Below are 20,181 nucleotides of genomic sequence, written 5' to 3' on the forward strand. Positions count from 1 at the left end.
ACAAAGATAACGCAAGTTTTAAAGTGAACGTCTTTATTATTAAGGGAAAAAAAATCCAAACCTACAGGGTGCTAGATGAAAAAGTGATTGCCCTCTAACCTCAATAACTGGTTGGGTCACCCATAGCAGCAACAACTGCAATCAAGCATTTTTAATAAGTGCAACCAGTCTTTTACAATCCACTGGAGGAATATTGGTCCACTCATCTTTGCAAAATTGCTATAATTCAGTCACATTGGAGGGTTTCCAAGCATGTACCGCCTTCTTAAGGTCATGCCACAGCATCTCAATTGGATTAAAATCAGGACTTTTACTAGACCACTCCAAAGTCTTAATTTAGTTTTTCTTAAGCCATTCAGAGGTGGACTTGTTGGTGCATTTTGGTTCATTGTCCTGCTGCATAACCCAAATGCGTTTCAGCTTGAGGTCACAGACAGATGGCCGGACATTTTCCTTCAGGATTTTTTTGGTAGACAGCAGAATTCATGGTTCCTTTTACCACAGCAAGTCTTCCAGGTCCTGAAACAGCAAAACAGCCCCAGACCATCACACTACCACCACAATATTTTACTGTTCCTTTTCTGAAATGCTGTGTTACTTTTACGCCAGATGTAATGGGACATACACCTTCCAAAAAGTTCAACTTTTGTCTCGTCAGTCCACAGAGTATTCTCCCAAAAGTCTTGACGATCATCAAGATGTTTTCTGACAAAATGGAGACAAGCCTTTATGTTCATTTTGCTCAGCAGTGGATTTTGTCTTGGAACTCTGCCATGCATGCCTTTTTTGTCCAATTTCTCTCTTATGGTAAAGTCATGAAAACTAACCTTAACTGAGGCAAGTGAGGCCTGCAGATCTTTGGATGTTGTTGTGGGGTATTTTGTGACCTCTTGGATGAGTCTTTGCTGCGCTGTTTGGGTAATTTTAGTTGGCCGGCCACGCCTGGGAAGGTTCACCATTGTCCCATGTTTTTGCATAATGGCTCTCACTGTGATTCACTGGAGTCCCAAAGCTTTAGAAAAGGCTTTATAACCTTTTCCAAACTGATAGAACTTAATTAATTTGTTTCTCATTTGTTCCTAAATTTCTTTGGATCGCAACATGATGTCTAGCTTTTGAGGATCTTTTGATCTATTTCACTTTGTCAGGCAGATCCTATTTAAGTGATTGTTTGATTGAGAAAAGGTGTGAAAGTAATCAGGCCTATGTATGGCTAGGGAAATTGAACTCAGCTTCCCAAAGATGTGATAAACCACAATTAATTCATGTTTTAAGGGGAGGGGAAATCAATTTTTCAGACAGGGCCCTGTAGGTTTGGATTTCTTTTTTCCTTAACAATAAAGACAATAACTTAAAAACTGTAATTTGTGTTTACTTGTGTTATCTTTTCTAATATTTATATTTGCTTTGTGACCTGAAACATTTAAGTGTGACAAACATGCAAAAGAATAAGAAACAAGGAAGGGAGCAAAAACTTTTTCACACCACTGTATATGAGTAAAAAGCAAACACCCAAGTATGTTTTAAAAAAAGTTGTAAACTTCTAAAACAGATATTGTATATATGTATCTATCTAGGAAATCATTTCTATTTTGTTGTATTGAGCTTTAGATTTTCTTTGACAAAATTTGATTATTTATAATTGTGGAATTACTTTGTATGATGAAGGAGCTATGCACATGATGGGATAATGCCTTGGAAAAATTAATCTGTATGAAGCCTTTGTATTGCATCCATTCTCCACTATGGAGCTCCAACTGTAACTCCATACATCTTCAGTTTCATAGAGATATACCGAGGTTTCTGTCAAATATTTATGCAATTCAAAAGAAAACAATGGTGATCCTTCTGATAATGTTTAATGGAGCTATTTTACTCAAAAAACACAGTAAAACACCAATGCAATACGTACATCATGGAGGCAAAATGTGCATGCTTTTGTATTAATTACTTTTCAGATTCCTAATTCTTCTTTAGCTCTGAATAGTGGTGATAGGATTGTTTTCCCAGGTTTGAGACTGATGAAAATTGATTAAGAAAGAAGAATGGAAAAGTAAATATATAAATATGGTTTGCCAGATTTAGGTTCGTAGCTAAGTGCTGTGACTCGTCACCTAGAAAATAAATAGAGAAAATATTTTAATATTTTTAAAGATTCACTTAACTCTATTATTGGTATTTCTATTAGAGGAGGGGTTGTAACAAAATGTTGGTTTAGTTATTTCTATAGCATTTATCACAATGAGCGTTTTCAAGCATGCTGACTCACTCTACAGAGGATATAAAGAACTAATCTTACAAAAGCTACTAGCTTAGATGCAGGTCAAATGCGGATTGTTTTAACTCTTTACTTTCTCTAATACAAAGTATAGAGGGAACACTGCAAGATTACTATTTACAGTAGCAAACAATGAGTTCATTCATTTACTTTTTTTGCTCATATATAAGCATCATCATAAAATTCTACTACATTACAAAACAGTAGAACTTCAAGGCAGAGAATAGTCAGAAAACACTATCTCCAATCCCATGTCAATTCAAATTTAATGATTGGTAAAGAAGGTTACACTTACCCTCGATATAGTGTAGAATAATAGTTCATATGTGATGCAAGAATAAAACACCTGTATTTATAGTTATATGTCTTTGCTCTTATTCCACTAGGGACTCATTAAAATAAAAAAAAATTATGTTAAATAATAATTAAATTTAAGTACCAGTTTAATTAAAACATTTAAGATCCCTTTAGGAATGTTTATTGCATAGAGTGTAGCTATTTGTAAAGACAGTGAGAATAAATCTAAGTATATGCAAACTTCTTCATGTAAATACTAGAGTTGAGTGGTTTTGACAAAATTCCAATTCCCCAAATATTTTGATTTTACAAGAAAATTTGAATTGCAGCAAAGTTATTCTCTGAAAATTGATTGTTCTATATCATCTTCTGGAGTCTCTCCAGAGCCCAGATCATAATAAGCTTAAGATATATATATATATATATATATATATATATATATATATATATATATATATATATATATATATATATATATATAAAAATATATATATATATATATATATATATATATATATATACACAGTACAGACCAAAAGTTTGGACACACCTTCTCATTTAAAGATTTTTCTGTATTTTCATGACTATGAAAATTGTACATTCACACTGAAGGCATCAAAACTATGAATTAACACATGTGGAAATATATACTTAACAAAAAAGTGTGAAACAGCTGAAAATATATCTTATATTTTAGGTTCTTCAAAGTAGCCACCTTTTGCTTTGATGACTGCTTTGCACGCTCTTGGCATTCTGTTGATGAGCTTCAAGAGGTAGTCACCGGAAATGGTCTTCCAACAATCTTGAAGGGGTTCCCAGAGATGCTTAGCACTTGTTGGCCCTTTTGCATTCACTCTGCGGTCCAGCTCACCCCAAACCATCTCGATTGGGTTCAGGTCTGGTGACTGTGGAGGCCAGGTCATCTGGCGTAGCACCCCATCACTCTCCTTCTTGGTCAGCTAGACCTTACACAGCCTGGAGGTGTGTTTGGGGTCATTGTCCTGTTGAAAAATAAATGATGGTCCAACTAAACGCAAACCGGATGAAATAGCATGCCGCTGCAAGATGCTGTGGTAGCCATGCTGGATCAGTATGCCTTCAATTTTGAATAAATCCCCAACAGTGTCACCAGCAAAGCACCCCCACACCATCACACCTCCTCCTCCATGTTTCACGGTGGGAACCAGGCATGTAGAGTCCATGCGTTCACCTTTTCTGCGTCGCACAAAGACACGGTGGTTGGAACCAAAGATCTAAAATTTGGACTCATGAGACGAAAGCACAGATTTCCACTGGTCTAATGTCCATTCCTTGTGTTCTTTAGCCCAAACAAGTCTCTTCTGCTTGTTGCCTGTCCTTAGCAGTGGTTTCCTAGCAGCTATTTTACCATGAAGGCCTGCTTCACAAAGTCTCCTCTTAACAGTTGTTGAAGAAATGTGTCTGCTACTAGAACTCTGTGTGGCATTGACCTGGTCTCTAATCTGAGCTGCTGTTAACCTGCGATTTCTGAGGCTGGTGACTCGGATAAACTTATCCTCAGAAGCAGAGGTGACTCTTGGTCTCCCTTTCCTGGGGCGGTCCTCATGTGAGCCAGTTTCTTTGTAGCACTTGATGGTTTTTACAACTGCACTTGGGGACACTTTCAAAGTTTGCCCAATTTTTCGGACTGACTGACCTTCATTTCTTAAAGTAATGATGGCCACTCGTTTTTCTTTACTTAGCTGCTTTTTTCTTGCCATAATACAAATTCTAACAGTCTATTCAGTAGGACTATCAGCTGTGTATCCACCAGACTTCTGCACAACACAACTGATGGTCCCAACCCCATTTATAAGGCAAGAAATCCCACTTACTAAACCTGACAGGGCACACCTGTGAAGTGAAAACCATTTCCGGTGACTACCACTTGAAGCTCATCAAGAGAATGCCAAAAGTGTGCAAAGCAGTCATCAAAGCAAAAGGTGGCTACTTTGAAGAACCTAGAATATAAGACATATTTTCAGTTGTTTCACACTTTTTTGTTAAGTATATAATTCCACATGTGTTAATTCATAGTTTTGATGCCTTCAGTGTGAATGTACAATTTTCATAGTCATGAAAATACAGAAAAATCTTTAAATGAGAAGGTGTGTCCAAACTTTTGGTCTGTACTGTATATAAAAGAATACTTCACTGCTCACTTGTCCCGTTCTTTGCTCCTCTTCTTTTCCCATTCAGCCATCATGTCCATTCTCTCTGGTGTCTTTAATTCAGGACGGGTCTCCCTGGCTGATTAGGCCATGGAGGTCACGGAGCGAAACAACGTCTTGTGAGCAATGTTCATTGGGATATCCGCCCTGATGTCACAGCTTGCAGTGACCTCTGTGGCCTAGTTGGCGCACAAGTGAAGACACTATACAGCCTTGTTGAAAAAGAAGTGCAGAGCACCGGACAATGGGATGTATAGATGACAGGACAAACGAGCGGTGACGTGAGTATTTTTATTTTAAAGGGAATCTGTCAGTTGGATCAACCCTCCTAAGTCATCTATATGGGCATAGAAAGTTGAATAAAATGATACCTGATTGATTAATAGCTGTGATCCAATGTGTTATTCCAGAGTAATTCATATTTTCATAATATGAATATTAGTTATTAAGATCTATGGGTCGCATAAAGATCTCCCTAACAATCTGCCTTTAGACCCTATCTTGAATGAGAGTGTTATAAGTGTAAGACATGTAATGACTGACAGTCTGCTCTGCTGATCTGCATGTCTCACACTGATAATTAAAACAAGCTCTGGAGTCAGATTCTCAGGGAGATCTATTTCCGGCCCATAGATCTTAACAGCACACTTACATATTAAGAAAAATGTAGATTTCTTGGCAATTTAACACCAGATTCAAGATATCAAGGTATCATTTTATTCAGCTTCCTTTTAGTTGCATGCCCATGTAGATGGCTTAGGAGAGTTTATCCTACTGACAGATTATCTTTATCCTTTTGTCTGGCCTTTTACAGTTCAGAAAAATAACGGTCACAACTAGAGAATATAGATTTTTGTAAAATTTGAGTAGAATTCAATACCAATAGAATAAATTTGCTCATCTCTAGTAAATACATACTTTAAGTGAAATTATTTAAAGAGGGTTTTATTTTATTAATTTTTTTATGTTGATAGGCTTGTGCGACGGAAAAATAAATTTACAGTTACTCACCCTCCACAAGTCTAACAAAACCTCTCTGCCACTATCCTGGTTTTTGTTAACAGCTGCAGAGGTGATTGTCACTAATATGTGCGTGTACATACCCGCATACAACCTCACAAAATCTCTATCTCTACTCCCCTCTTATCTCCTCTTCACACAATCACATACATGATTTCTCCTGTGCATCCCACCTACTCTGGAATGCTCTACCCCAACATATCAGACTCTCTCCTACCGTGGAAACCTTCAAAAGGAACTTGAAGACCCACCTCTTCCGACAAGCATACAACCTGCAGTATCCACTGCTCCACCATACTGCTGCATGACCAGCTCTACCCCTGTGACGCCCAGCTGCGCTTGGTATCACAGATCCTAGAAGAGTGCATTGATGGATTCCTCCACAAGAGGCCCCCATAAATATTCACACATCTCCACCTTCCACCTCAGACCAGCAGAGGGAGCCCGTTAGGGATATAAATAGGGAAGGTGGAGCTAGGTAGTCGAGTCTAGTCAAGTCTAGTTTAGAATACAGAGTGATTCAGCAGTTTCTCTGAAGAGTTACCTCAGAGGACAGAGCCTGTTCCAGCTCCTGCAGCTGCCATCCTGCAGTGGAGCTCATCCAGACTAAGACTCAGTTGTAGCTCAGAATAGTGAGCTTAAGGTGTGCCGGCGCCATAAGATCGGTGAAGAGCGGCAAGCTGCCGTTAGTGTGAGTAGCCTAGTGAGGGCCCGAGCGTGGCCGAAGGCGAGTGGAAAGTTAGCAGCAGTGGGGGCAGAGGAGCTTACCCTGCTCTCCCCGAAACTTATACCGGACACCGGGACCGAGCTTACCGGGATCTCTGCGACCCAGTAAGGCATAACCGGAATCCCTGGAGAAATACAGGTCCCAGGTTCACCAGAGAGCTGATACGTAACAGAGCCAGGAGACACATAGGCCCTGTAAGCTGGGAGCGTGCACTCCAAGAGAAGGCCCGACCACAGCGTCAGCCGGTGCAGGACAGAGATAAAGTTAGGCCTAGCTCCAGGCAGGTCAGAAACTTACTACGCAGAGGCAAGAAACAGGAGGCCCTACACCTGCTCATTGGGGAGGATTCTGATATGCACCCTTCACCCTACAGTGCTCTGGGATGTGCCTGAATTTTCATCAGTAAAAGGTACTGAAATGACTATCGTGTCAGTCGCTGTTCTTGCTCTGACCCGGCTGGGTCTCGCCTGTCCTGCATTCCCCTCTCCGTACTCTGCCCTGAGGCCTAGCTCCACCTGTGGGGAGCTATACCATCGAGCTGCCTTATCACCAGCCTCAGTGGACTGCCGCAGCGCTGGTGATTCTCACAAGAAACCACAGGTGGCATCACGAACTTTCATAAACTTAACAAACAATCTCCTTTTTAAAGCTGACCCTAGGGTACGGGCCCGGGAGCCGACCGCCGCGACATCCCCAAGGCCAGGCAAAGGCCCAGGTACCGAGTCATCCCCATCCCCCTGGGCTAGTCACCCCCACCTACTGTATCCTCACCCATCCCTTGTAGAATGTGAGCTCTCGCGGGCAGGGTCCTCACTCCTCCTGTACATGTCGCAGTCATGTTTTGTTCAAGATTATTGTAATTGTTTTCGCTTTGTATATCTCTTTCTCAAATGTAAAGCGCCATGGAATAAATGGTGCTATAATATTAAATAATTATAATAACAATACAATACATGTAATTGTTGGGTTCAGTGACTCATGCCATCTACATCAGCATCACCACTGAGTCTAAGGATTCACTGCAGTGACCTTATGTGCTGAAGTTTGGGATGCCACTGCTGCAGTGACTGAGGTAGTGGTCGTGAGGTATTACTGGATCTGTGTAGAGTAAGTAAGTGCTTATTCACACGTTAGTATTTGGTCAGTATTTTGCATCAGTGTTTGTAAGCTAAAACCAGGTGTGGAACTTACTAAGGAAACCTATAGTTGAAAATTGACACCTGTTCTGTGTTTTGGAGACACTCCAGGCTTTGGCATACAAATACTGATGAAATACTGATCAAAAATACTGATGTGTGATAAATGCCTAATGCTGATTTTTTTTCATTTTTCCATAGCACAAACCTATGGACATAAAAATGTTTAAATCAAAACCCCTTTTAAGAAGATTTAAGCACAATTTTCATTATATCTCAATTTATTCAGTATCATTAATGAGCACCACTCGCACAACAACACGCATTTACATGCCTTGGCATGCTATCTATATCTATAATGTTATTAGTGGTTGTCTGAGGAATGCTATGCCATGGTGAATGCATTTGTGCAAGCAATTCATCAAGATTCTATGCTGGTAGCTCCGTTTGTAATTGCAGACCAGTGGCTTCCCAGATGTGCTAGGTGGGAGATGAGTTCAGAGATCATGCATGCTATGTTAGTACATTTTGCTCATGCAGGCTGCTCAATATAACACCATCAACATGTGGCATGATGTTTGTCATGTTGAAAAATTACTACTAGGATACTTTGAAGAACTGGCCATAGCACTGATTTTACAATCAAATCAATGTTGTATTGAGCAGCCAGTGCATCTGAAAAAAAGTTCAGTGGGATCCAGCTACTGCACATTATGCCACTAGTGATGGGAGAACACTTGGATGTTCGGGTCCGGCGGATTCAGCCGAACATCTATTTAAAGTTTGGGTCTGGGTACCAGAACAGTACCCGAACCTGGATCCCATTCATATCCATGGGAGGCCCAAAAATCTGTGATCTGAGTGACGTCACGGGAAACAGGGGCTCTGATTGGCAGCAACAGCATTACCACCAGTCCGAGAACTGTGAGATCACTCTGTCAGATGTCAGCATGATCCCGCAGCTGTGATTGTAATCCACGGTAAAAAGCTTACCGCTGGTCACAGACATCTGCTAATGAGTTTACTACCCGCATCAACCGACTCCTGCTGTCACTGTTAGCAGCGAGCGCAGGCGCCGCTAATGGGAGTATTCATCAGCGGCGCCTGTGCTCAATGTAAAAAGAAAAGTTAAATAAATAAAAACATATTGAAATAAAAATAAAAAACACATTTTACTCACCTACACCGAATCCCTAATGACCCTTATCCCCTGTAAAAAATAAAAAATAAAAAAACACCATAATACTCACCTTAACACCTTATTCACGATGTCCATGTCACCGGTAAAGAAGAAAAAATAATAAACCACCATATCCCTCACCTATCCACCATAATTCACATAATCCAGAGTGTCCCACAGTGATCTCTCTTGTAGAACAGTCACATTAGTAGATATGACTGCTCTAACCTGCCACTGTCTACACACTGGCAGGAGCATAATCCCTCCCGCAGTGTATAGCGATGAGCTGCCATGAGAGAGACCACAGGAGTTCATAAGCTGATGATCTATGGTGATCTCACTGCACCGCCGCATGAAAAAGCTCTCACACAGCGGTGGTGCCGTAAGTGATGTCACCGGGGTTCATCAGCTGATGAACTACTGTGACCTCTCTCACGGCAGCTCCGCGCTTAACACTGCTAGAGTTACCATGCTCCTGTGAGAGTGTAGCCAGCGGCCGGTTAGAGCAGTCACATCTACTGATGTGAATGTTCTACAAATGAGATTGTCATGGAATTAGGTTTTGGGTGACAATGGCTTCAGGGATTAAGCGTTAGGTGAGTATAACTGTGTTTTTATTTTTAGATAAATGATTAAAACTGTATGAACTTTTATTTCAAATAAAGGATTTGGGTGAGCGGGGTTCAAACCAAATGAACTCTGTACACCTCAATGATTTCAGCATGAGCACTGTGAGCAGTTTCTTATGGCGCTCGCGCTGACATCATTGAGGTGAACAGAGATCATTGGCTCTGAACGCTGCTGACCTTTCTGCTGGCACCGCGAGCGTGAGGACTTATTTATGCTCGTGGTAATGTCAATGAGGAGAACAGAGTTCATTGGATATGAACCCTGCTCACCTTTTTCCTGTCACTGCGAGGCACTGAGGTGGGCAAGCACACGCAGCTCAGTGTCTCAGATGCCCTACATGCTGAACGTGTGCACTCTGTCAGTGTTCAGCATGCCAAGTAGATGTAGCAGAGCTAGAGTAATCTATGGACAAATGGATTATCTTCACGTCGGGGACATGTGAGGATTATGTTACTTCATTATTTTATTTTTTTACAGGGGACAAGAGCTTCAGTGGATTGGGTGTTAGGTGAGTATAATTGTTTTTGGTATTTATTTATTTAGCTTTTTTTTTTTACTTTGAGCACAGGCGCCGGCTGATGAATCAGTGGCACCTGCACCGTCACAGTCCATATAGTCCATACAGTCACAGCTGAGGTCACGTCAGACATCCCACTGATCTCCATTTGCATGCTCTATTAATGCACATTGTTTTCAGGTGAGATTTTATTAGGCTGGGCTAAAGTTAATGGGTTATTTCCATATGGTACATATATGGAATAGCTACAAATATGCCCAAAACTGTCTGATGAATAATATGGCAATTTTCAGAGTTCCAATTCAAATGAATACAGAGAGCCACGCATGCACAGCGACCTTTCCATTCCCACTGGCACATGAGTGGGTTCCATTCTTGGGATACAGATTTTTTTCAATATATTTTTAGACAGGTTAAAGCCCCAACTTAAATTTAGAATTTATATATGTAAATCAGACATTCAGAATGACAAAGATACAACACATGATAGCATGCAGCATTTCTAAATTGCATCTGCTTGTAATTGGACTGTAATGTTCTTTAGGCTTTGATGGAATATAATTATTTTCACTTTCTGCATTACTGCATACCATATGTCATGTCACGAAGCGTAGCAAAAATCTTTGCTAATGTGATAAATGTCCTGATGGAAATTCTAATACTGTTTTGTATCTGTAAACATATTCCTCTTATTGCAATGTGAAAACATATCTTTGTAATTTTCCACTTTCTTGAAAGGCAGTTTGATACTTCTTCATCTTCATAAAACATTCTGTTCTTGCTCAATTGAAGAGCCATTGAGATGATTTATATATCTGTTGTAGTACCATCATTCATATTTTAGCTCATCTTGACATCTCATTTGTCAAGAAATCATATAAGTATATGTTTTAGAAATAATTCATCCCGATATGGATTTTAGCTCCTGAGCATCTGTGAAAAATATGGGTTTTATATTAACTATTTAATGAGACTTTCCTCCTCTACCCTGAGAGGACGACCGCTAATACAACATATAATGCAATTGAAATCAATATTTCTCGAATTACTGTGTTTAGTAAAAATAGCCATTTGTAGAGCTCAGATTGCTTTGTGCATTAGTACTTTTTCATTAGACTGCGGTATATCTAATTATAAACAATTATAGGGATTTGTCTTTTCTTCCGATACTTAATTTCCCTATGCTCAACTGGCCTTGAGACCCAAGCGCATCAAATTCAACTTCAATCAAATTGCATAAAATTTATTAGCTTGCCATTCGGAGCTTTTACAATCAGTTAATGAAAGATGCATAAAGCAAGGTTGTATCTAATAGGAGATTTCATTGCTACATCTTGTAAGGAGATTTCATTGCTACATTTTGTAGTTCTCATACACTTAGTATGTCGTTTTCTAAAATACTTGTCTTTTTGCAATAAATAAGCATAAATAGAAGTGATAAAGGGAAACGGGTATTATGACAATTGCCTATTTCCTGCAGAACATCAGATATCACAAAATACCCATGGTCTTGTTACAAGATGGGAACTTTACCTACAGATTTTTCCACCTTTACCTTTTAAGACCTCCAATTTCTCACTATACAAATTCAGCACATTATCATTACTAGCTTAACCTTCGACAGGCTGCAAACACTATCAGAACCACTGGGTGGCAACATATAAGCACCTATAACCAGCTATGGCTGACAGTAAATAGCATATCGAAAATATTGTTTTCAAAGCTGGTAATCTTGTGCCATTCAAGTCAGAATATGAAGAGTCAAGTGGAAAAGTAAGGACACGTGTATAATTGTAGCATGAGCTCCAAATTTAAATTTAATACTTGTTTCTATACTGAAAGGGTTTCTGCAAAAATAGAAAAAAAGATACATTATGAGCTCCAGTGGTGATGACATTGTCTGTAAAATGTTGTGGAATATGTTGGTACCATATGAGTAAGAATAATAAATACTGAATAAATGTCATTATCAAGAATTCCAGCATACCTCAAATAAGTTGAAGACCAGGACATTTTTCACTGTTCGTGACCAGGAACCCTTTTTTTCTTTTCTTTTATGCATGCAGTTTTAATAACTCTAAAAAATTTCTCATTTGGATATTCAAAAAAATATTTTCTTTTTTTATGATATGTGAGCCCAATTTTTATGTCATTTCTGTATTAGTTTTTGCCAATATAGGGGGAAAATATCAAGAAAAAAACACTTGTCTGTTTTTCACATTTGTTTATTTACATGACCACAAAAAAATCACTAAAATACATTTTCATTTTGTGTTTCCCTTTCTGTAACAATTATAGTTATTAGTGATGAGCGAGCATGCTCGCTACTGCTCGGTGCTCGCTTGAGCATCCCACTGCTCGAGATGCTAGGCACTCGCCGAGTATTTCCGTGGTTGCTTGATGGGAGCTCCGGTAACCTCCCTGCATGTTTGGCGCTCTTTAGAGTGCCAATGAACATGCAGGGATTGTCTGCCACTCACTGTAATGCCGCAGTCATGTTGGTTGTGGCATTACAGTGATTGGCTGGCCGCACAGTGTCATCAGGTCTATATCAGACCTGGCGCCGCCATGCTTGTCACAGTCACTCCGGATCAGACAGTGTAGGGAGAGGTGCTGCTGAGCTAGGGAGAGATTTGCTTGTTTCTAGTTAGTGTAGGTATACCATCATATATTATTTACATATCCATCTCAACTAACAGTACTTCTGAAGACTAATCCAGCTGCATAGATATCAGTGCTAGGCAGGCAGGCAGTGTATGTGGCAGACTGCAGTGCATACAGCAAGAAGGTCCATTCCAGTTCTGTCTGCTGGTGCTTTTACAGATATTTCTAGAAATATCCCCAGGTATCAGGGGCCAGGAATAATTTTTTTTTGGATCTTAATCCTGATTATTTGCTTAAAAAGCAATCCAGAGAACACCGTTTTTCTGCTCCATTTGCTTGTTGGCACTTCAGAATACAGACAGATCCTTTCCATATTACAACACTAAAAATCCATCTATTTAAAACTGTGGTTTGTCCGTAACATGGATTACATATAAGTGCGCTGAAAATTCTGCCATTTCTGGCCTCCATTGAAATTTTGTTGCAGTGTGTCAGCGAAGATAATGACACGAGGTCGCTGATAAAAATAGTTACCAACAGGCCAGCTATTTAAAATCTGTGGTTTGTCCGTCACACGGATCACATATAAGTGCGCTGAAAATTCTGCCATTTCTGGCTTCCATTGAAATTTTGTTACAGTGTGTCAGTGAAGTTAATGATATGAGGTCACTGTTAAAAATAGTCACCAACAGACCCGCTACTTAAAACTGGTTTTCCGTCACACATATCACGTATCACTGCGGTTCAAATCCAGCCATTTGTACTGAACGTCGAAAATATTGTCCTTCATTTAAAATGGGCAAGGCAGGTGGCAAAGGACGGGGAAGTGAACGTGATATTGATGATGGTGCATGCAAAGGACAAGGAAATTGTGCCACAACAAATACCCACATCTTCTCGCACAACCTTCCTGTCCCAATTAATAGGGGACCGCAGAACACCACTACTGAACATAGAGCAGTGTGAAAAGGTTATTGGTTGGATAGCAGATAATGTTTCCAGTAACTTAGCCACAACCACCACCACCCTGTCTTCCACACGGTCAAGTCTCAGTAGCTTTGAGTCAGGACAACATATTCCTCACCCTGATCCTCCTTTCTCCCACTATGCAGAGTGCCCAGAGACAACTGATCCCACACTTGGACACTCTGAAGAGCTGTTCACTTTTCCATTTGTAGATTATAGCATCTCGCCCTGCCTGCTTCAAGTGGGACATGAGGAGATCGAAGGTAGTGATGCCCAAATATTTGAGCAGCTATGCTCACAAGAAGGCGATGGTGGGAAACTGTCAGAAGAGGTGGACGATGATGAGACACAATTGCCAGAAAGTCAGGAGGAGGACCAGGGTGCGGAAGTGAAAGACGGTGGATGATATAGTAACTGACCAAACCTGGCAGGGGGACATGCAGAGCAAGGACAGTAGGACACAGGGGGAGGGAGGCGTAGCACCACAACAGTCAGGAAGAAGCAGTGTCATGGCCGCAGACAGAAGGCGGGCAACCGTTCCCGTAACATCAACACAACGGAAGTTGCAAGAAGAACTGTTAGGTCTTCCCGAGTCTGGTTGTTTATTAAAGACTGTCGAAAACCCCAAAAAGGACATGTGCACCAGCTGCCAGGCCAGCATCAGCAGGGGTAGCAAAATTACCAGCCTAACCACCACCAGCATGACCAGGCACATGGCAGCAAAGCACCCGAATAAATGGGCCAAACCCCAGGGTCCAGGAACAGTGTCTGCGGGTGGCACCACTGCTTCCTCAGCTGTCGTGTGTGCAAGCCAATCCTATGTCCATGGCGCATGCAAAGATGCCTCCAGCACCTGTCGTTGCACACTCTCAAGTAGCTCCATCAGCAAGCTCATCCTTGTCCTTGTCCCAGTGCAGCATTCAGTTGTCCATACCCCAGCCCTTAGAACGCAATCGCAAATACGCAGCCAATGCCCCACAGGCCTCAATACTAAATTCACACATTTCGTGAATACTTGCACTCGAAATGTTGCCATTTAGGCTCATGGAGACGGAAGGTCTCCGCAACCTGATGGCAGCGGCAGTCCCTCTGTACTTGGTCCCCAGCCGCCACTATTTCTCCCGGGGTGCCATCCCTGCATTACATGAGCATGTGTCACACAACATTAGCCGTTCCCTCAACAACACAGTTACTGGGAAAGTCCACCTAACCACGGACACGTGGACAAGTGCTTGTGGGCAGGGACGGTACATCTCGCTGATGGCACACTGGAAGCCGGGACACAGTTAGACCTTGGGACGGAACACGTCCTCCCGATGCCGAGGATTGCGGCCCCTGGGTCAATCAGGGTTGCCCCCACATTCTACAGATCCTGCACCTCCTCCTCTTCCTCCTCTTCAGCATCCATCTCTTGGATGTGGACAGATCTGAAAGAGCAGGCAGATCTGTGGCTGACACCGCTGAACCTACAGCCAGGCATGGTCGTGTGTGACAATGGCCGGAACCTGGTGGCGGCTCGGAGGCGAGCTCACACACGTACCATGCCTGGCTCATGTGCATAATATCGTGGTTCAGCGGTTTCTCAAAACATACCCGGAGCTGCCGGATCTGTTTGTCAAAGTATGCCGCCTGTGTGCCCATTTTAGAAACTCACCTACAGCTTCCGCCTCCCTTGCCGTGCTTCAGCAGCGCTTGCAGCTTCCTGCTCACTGACTGGTGTGTGATGTCCCCACACATTGGAACTGTACATTGCAGATATTGGGAAGGATTTATGAGCAGAAGAGGGCAGTTGTTGACTACCAGCATCAACAAGGCCGTCGGTATTCAGTTCAGACTCCACACATAAGACCTCAGGAGTGGGCATGGATGTCAGATATATGTACCATCCTCCAAAACTTTGAGGACTCCACTAAGTTGGTGAGCGGCAATGAAGCAATAATTAACATCACCATCCCGCTTCTCTGTCTTCTGAAATGCTCTCTGCTCACAATCAAAGAGGATGCATTGCAGGCGGAGCACGATGAGATACAGCAAGGAATCATACAGGGTGATTACATACAGTCCAGCCTCATCTCATCCCAACGTGCACTGGGTGACAATGTGGAAGAGGAGGAGGAAGAACAGGAGCTAGTTTCCTGCGCTATAGACGGTACTACCTGCATAACTGTCATACTATCTGTTCGGAGTGGATGGCCTGAGTACAGGGAGGAGGAGGAGAACATGGTCAGTCGTCCTCTTGGTGAGGGCACAAAAGTCTTGCCTATTAGCAGTCTTGGCTGAGTTTATGTTACGCTGCCTTTCCCATGACCCTCGCGTTCTCCAATTTTGGGTGACATTCATTACTGGTTGGTGACATTTCTAGACCTATGCTACAAGGAGAACTTTCTATCTCTTATTCCCGAGGCGGACAGGTATACAAAAATGGGGCAGTACCAGGAGGCCCTTGTTGCGGAATTATTAAAAAAATTCCCATCTGAAAACGCTGGCGGCATAGGTCACAGTTCATTGGACAACCAAGGAGTACAGGCAAGGGAGACACAAATGCAATCCAGCAGAGGCAGGGGAACACTATCAAAGTTCTGTGAGAATTTTCTCATACCCTCCCATCTTTCAGGCCCTGAGGCGCGAGGTACTCACACAAGGAGTGCAAAGTTTGGTAAGATGCTGAGGGAGTACCTTGCCGGCCGTTTCAATGTCCTCCGTGATTCCTCTGTACCTTATAATTACTGGGTATCCAACCTGGACATGTAGAATGAACTGGCTCTCTACGCCTTGGAGGTCCTGGCCTGCCCTACCGCTAGCGTTTTATCAGAGAGGGCTTTTAGTGCCACCGGTGGAATTATAACCGATAGGCGAATCCACCTGTCAACTGAAAATGCTGATAGGCTGACTTTTATAAAAATGAACAAGGCCTGGATTAGGCCAGATTTCTCAATGCAACCGAAGGATAGCAGCGTAACCTAAGCTCAAAAACAGTGTCTTTTTTTAGGAGGTCTAATTCCATTCCCATGCACCTCTGTCTTCACACCCAGACATGGGTATATGCTTCCTGATTTCGTCTGTTTGCTCTTGTCCTCCTCCTTCTCCTCATCCTCCATCACCATATCATTCACCACCATATCTACCATATCACCTCCTTTTCGTGTCTTGCAAGGGGCATTGGAGTACCTCCAAACTTTTGGCAGCTTTTGCATTCACTGCATATTCAAACACTATGGGAGACCCACATCCTTATAATGGGAACATTGTTTTTAGGAGGCTCTCCGACTTCTATGTCTCTTCCAAGGGTCATTTTATTGCCTCCAAATTTTTGGTAGCCCTTGCAGTCACTGCATATGCAATAACAGTATAGGAGACCCACTCGTGAATAATGGGAACAACAAATCATAGCCGGCTGATGGCTCTCTAACAAAAGCGAGGGCCGACTGTTGGCCCTTTAAGAATAGTAAGGGCCGCCTGATGGCCCTATAAAAATAGGCTTTGTGGCTTTCACAGTCCCTCCATCATAAATGAAACAGGATGTGTCTGATGATGTTTCACACACCACATGGCCAGATAAGATTGTAAAATGTTAAAATGACATTTAACATTGAATGCATTTGTCTTGGTTGAAGGCAATGCAAAAGTACAAAACAGCATCAAAAACGCTACGTGTGAACATAACCCAAGGTGTGGAGTAGCATTTTTGTATATTTATTTTTCCTTATAAACAAGTCATTACCCTGGAAAGGATGTTCCTTAACATAATTCCCAGGAAAATCCATTTTGGTTTCTTTTTTGTCTGTTTTATTGTAATCTGTAAAATTGGCGTAATACCTCTGACAACGTTGTTGACAGCAGTGACCTGGGATTCAGAAATGCTTCCAGGGTCTTCCCCATGCTGTTCCCATGTCATTTGAGTAAAATTGCTTGAGTTTCCCATAGACTTACATTGGGCTCGTTGCTCTGGTCGAGCACCCGAGCATTCCAATTTGCTCAACCTGAGCATCGAGCACCCGAGCATTTTAGTGCTCGCCCATCACTAATAGTTATATATTGCACTTTTTTTTTTTTGACATTGTGGGGCTACGAAAAGCAATTTAGTCTGGTTGCGACTTTCTTTTTCCAATTTAATTTAAAACTAAATTCCTGAATTTTTTTCCCTTTATTTCACACATTACTAGTGTTGAGCATTCCGATACTGAAATATCGGGTATCGGCCGATATTCGCGGTATCGGAATTCCGATACTTAATTCCGATACTTTTGCAATATCGTATACCGGAATCGGAAGTTCCCATAATGCATGAGCCAGTTTCATTTTATTCAGCCAATGAGGAACCTAAGAAGAGTGGGCACATCCTGTTAGGCATGTAGGCATCATAACTAATGGCATGGCTGTGATTGGCTGCTGAAATGATGTCATGATGCACTATAAAAGCCGCCGCCGCCATTTTCAGCTCACTCTGCTGTGAATTCAGTTAGGGATAGGACGCTGTTGTTCTGAGGGACAGTTTTAGCTACCTATTTGGTCTATTCTGCTTTACCCAAGCTACTTTATAAATTGCTGTGCCTTTCAGCGCTAGTGCACAGTTCTCTGTACTGTTCACCGCTGTCTGTAAGGTCTGTGTGTGTGAGTGCAGCTCACCCTGTAGTGTGTGCTTCAGCCACGTCTGGTTGTAGTGCACTCAGTGTGTGTCACTGCCTCATACATTGTCCTTTTTTGCCAATTCATAATTTTTCCTGATATCTCCTATTAGTGTGGTGGTTCCATCCGTATTCAGCTAAATTGGTTCCAAACACACTATATAGGAGTAGATAGAGAAATTTTTTTTGTCTTGCAGCGCTAGTGCACAGTGCTCTGCATCTACACTGTTCACCGCTGTCTGCAAGGTCTGTGTGTGTGAGTGCAGCTCACCCTGTAGTGTGTGCTTCAGCCACATCTGGTTGTAGTGCACTCAGTGTGTGTCACTGCCTCATATATTGTCCTTTTTTGCCAATTCACAATTTTTCCTGATTTCTCCTATTAGTGTGGTGGTTCCATCCGTATTCAGCAAAATTGGTTCCAAACACACTATATAGGAGTAGTTAGAGGAGCCTTTCTGCAGCATTGTGCCCTGCAGCCCCAGCCAGATTAGTATTAGCCTATTTTTTGTAGCCTCATCTATTGCATTGTAGGTTACCTTCCTACATTGTAATAGCTACAAAAAGTTTGTGATACTATCGGTATTACATCTTTGGGCACATCCAGTGTCTTTTTGTGACAAATAAAACCTAAATAAAGTTCACCCAACACTCCACTTTACAGTTGTGTAGGCCACATTAGCTCATATTAAAGTCTAGACCACACTTTATAAAATTAGTGTTTCTTATACCTGTTAGCAGCTGTTCAAGAATAAGCACACTAAGCCCTTAGTACTTTTCTGCCTATCTTTATCAGTCTACCAAGATGAAGAAGGCAGGGAGTAAGGCATGTGGTCGTGGTTGTGGGTGTGGGCGTGGAGTTTTTGCAGGGGGAGGACATGAGGATTCTGTGCCTGCAGGGAGAGGACATGGGGATTCTGTGCCTGCTGCGGGCACCAGTGACTCAGCATTCCCCAGTTTTACTAGGGAACAGTCCTTTATGCGCAGCTTTGTAGGAGCTAGCCGTACCCCACTGCTGCGGGAGGACCAAATTGAAGCCGTTGTCAGATGGATGGCAGCTAACGCATCGACTTCAAATAGTTCCAGATCCTCTCAGGTCCTGAGCACTGAAGAGCACCCATCTGTCTCTTCACTACCTGCCAAATTGGCCAGGCAGTCAGAGAGCCCTGGACAGGAGCCATCTTAACTTCTGTTCTCTGAATCTCTTGGCTTGGAAAGAGGGGGCAGGCCAAGCAGAATTCGAGAATTTGAAGAAGAGGTAGTATGCAGTGATGCGCAACCGTTTTGTCTCTCTGAATCTGAAGAGGCGGGTGGGCCAGTGCCTATGGTCAGCAGCACACCTCAGTACGCATCTGATGATGAGACTCAGGTGCCACTTTCTGGTGCGTACTGTGCTGTCGAGACTACCCAGGAGAAGCAGTTGTTTGAAGAGGGTGATGTAGATGATGAGGTCCTTGACCCATCATGGCGTGAGGGACAGGAAGGTGGTGGGAGCAGCTCTGAGGAAGAGATTCCCCGAACAGCCCAAAAAGGACGGAGAGGGAGGGGGCAGACTGGGTTGCCTGTAACCTCCACTTCGGCACCCATTAGGAGCTTGGCTCTTCCAAAATCCAAAGCGGGCGCTCCCAAGACTTGCAGTGCCTGGTCCTTTTCTGACACAGTTGCAGATGACATTTGCTTTGTCAAATGCAAGCTGTGTAATCAGAAGGTGAAAAGAGGGAAAAGTGTCAGCAACCTAAATACCACAAATATGTGGAAACATTTGCGGACCAAGCACATGGTGGAGTTACAAAAACACACTAAAGACCTAGGCCAACCTACAGTGCCACCTCCCACCTCTTCAGCTCATGTTGTAGCCTCTTCCACCAGCTCACACATAGCTGGTTCGGCTTCCTCACAGGATCGCCATGGAAGAATCTCTGGCACTGTTGTACAGAGACACAGTGTAATTCCACCCACAGCACCACTTTCCCAGTCATCCTCACACTCCCAGGCCAGTCTACAGCCATCGTATG

Source organism: Phyllobates terribilis, unplaced genomic scaffold (assembly GCF_046119375.1).
Source record: "Phyllobates terribilis strain yellow unplaced genomic scaffold, ASM4611937v1 Scaffold_2__4_contigs__length_985480577, whole genome shotgun sequence".
Classification (NCBI taxonomy): domain Eukaryota; kingdom Metazoa; phylum Chordata; class Amphibia; order Anura; family Dendrobatidae; genus Phyllobates; species Phyllobates terribilis.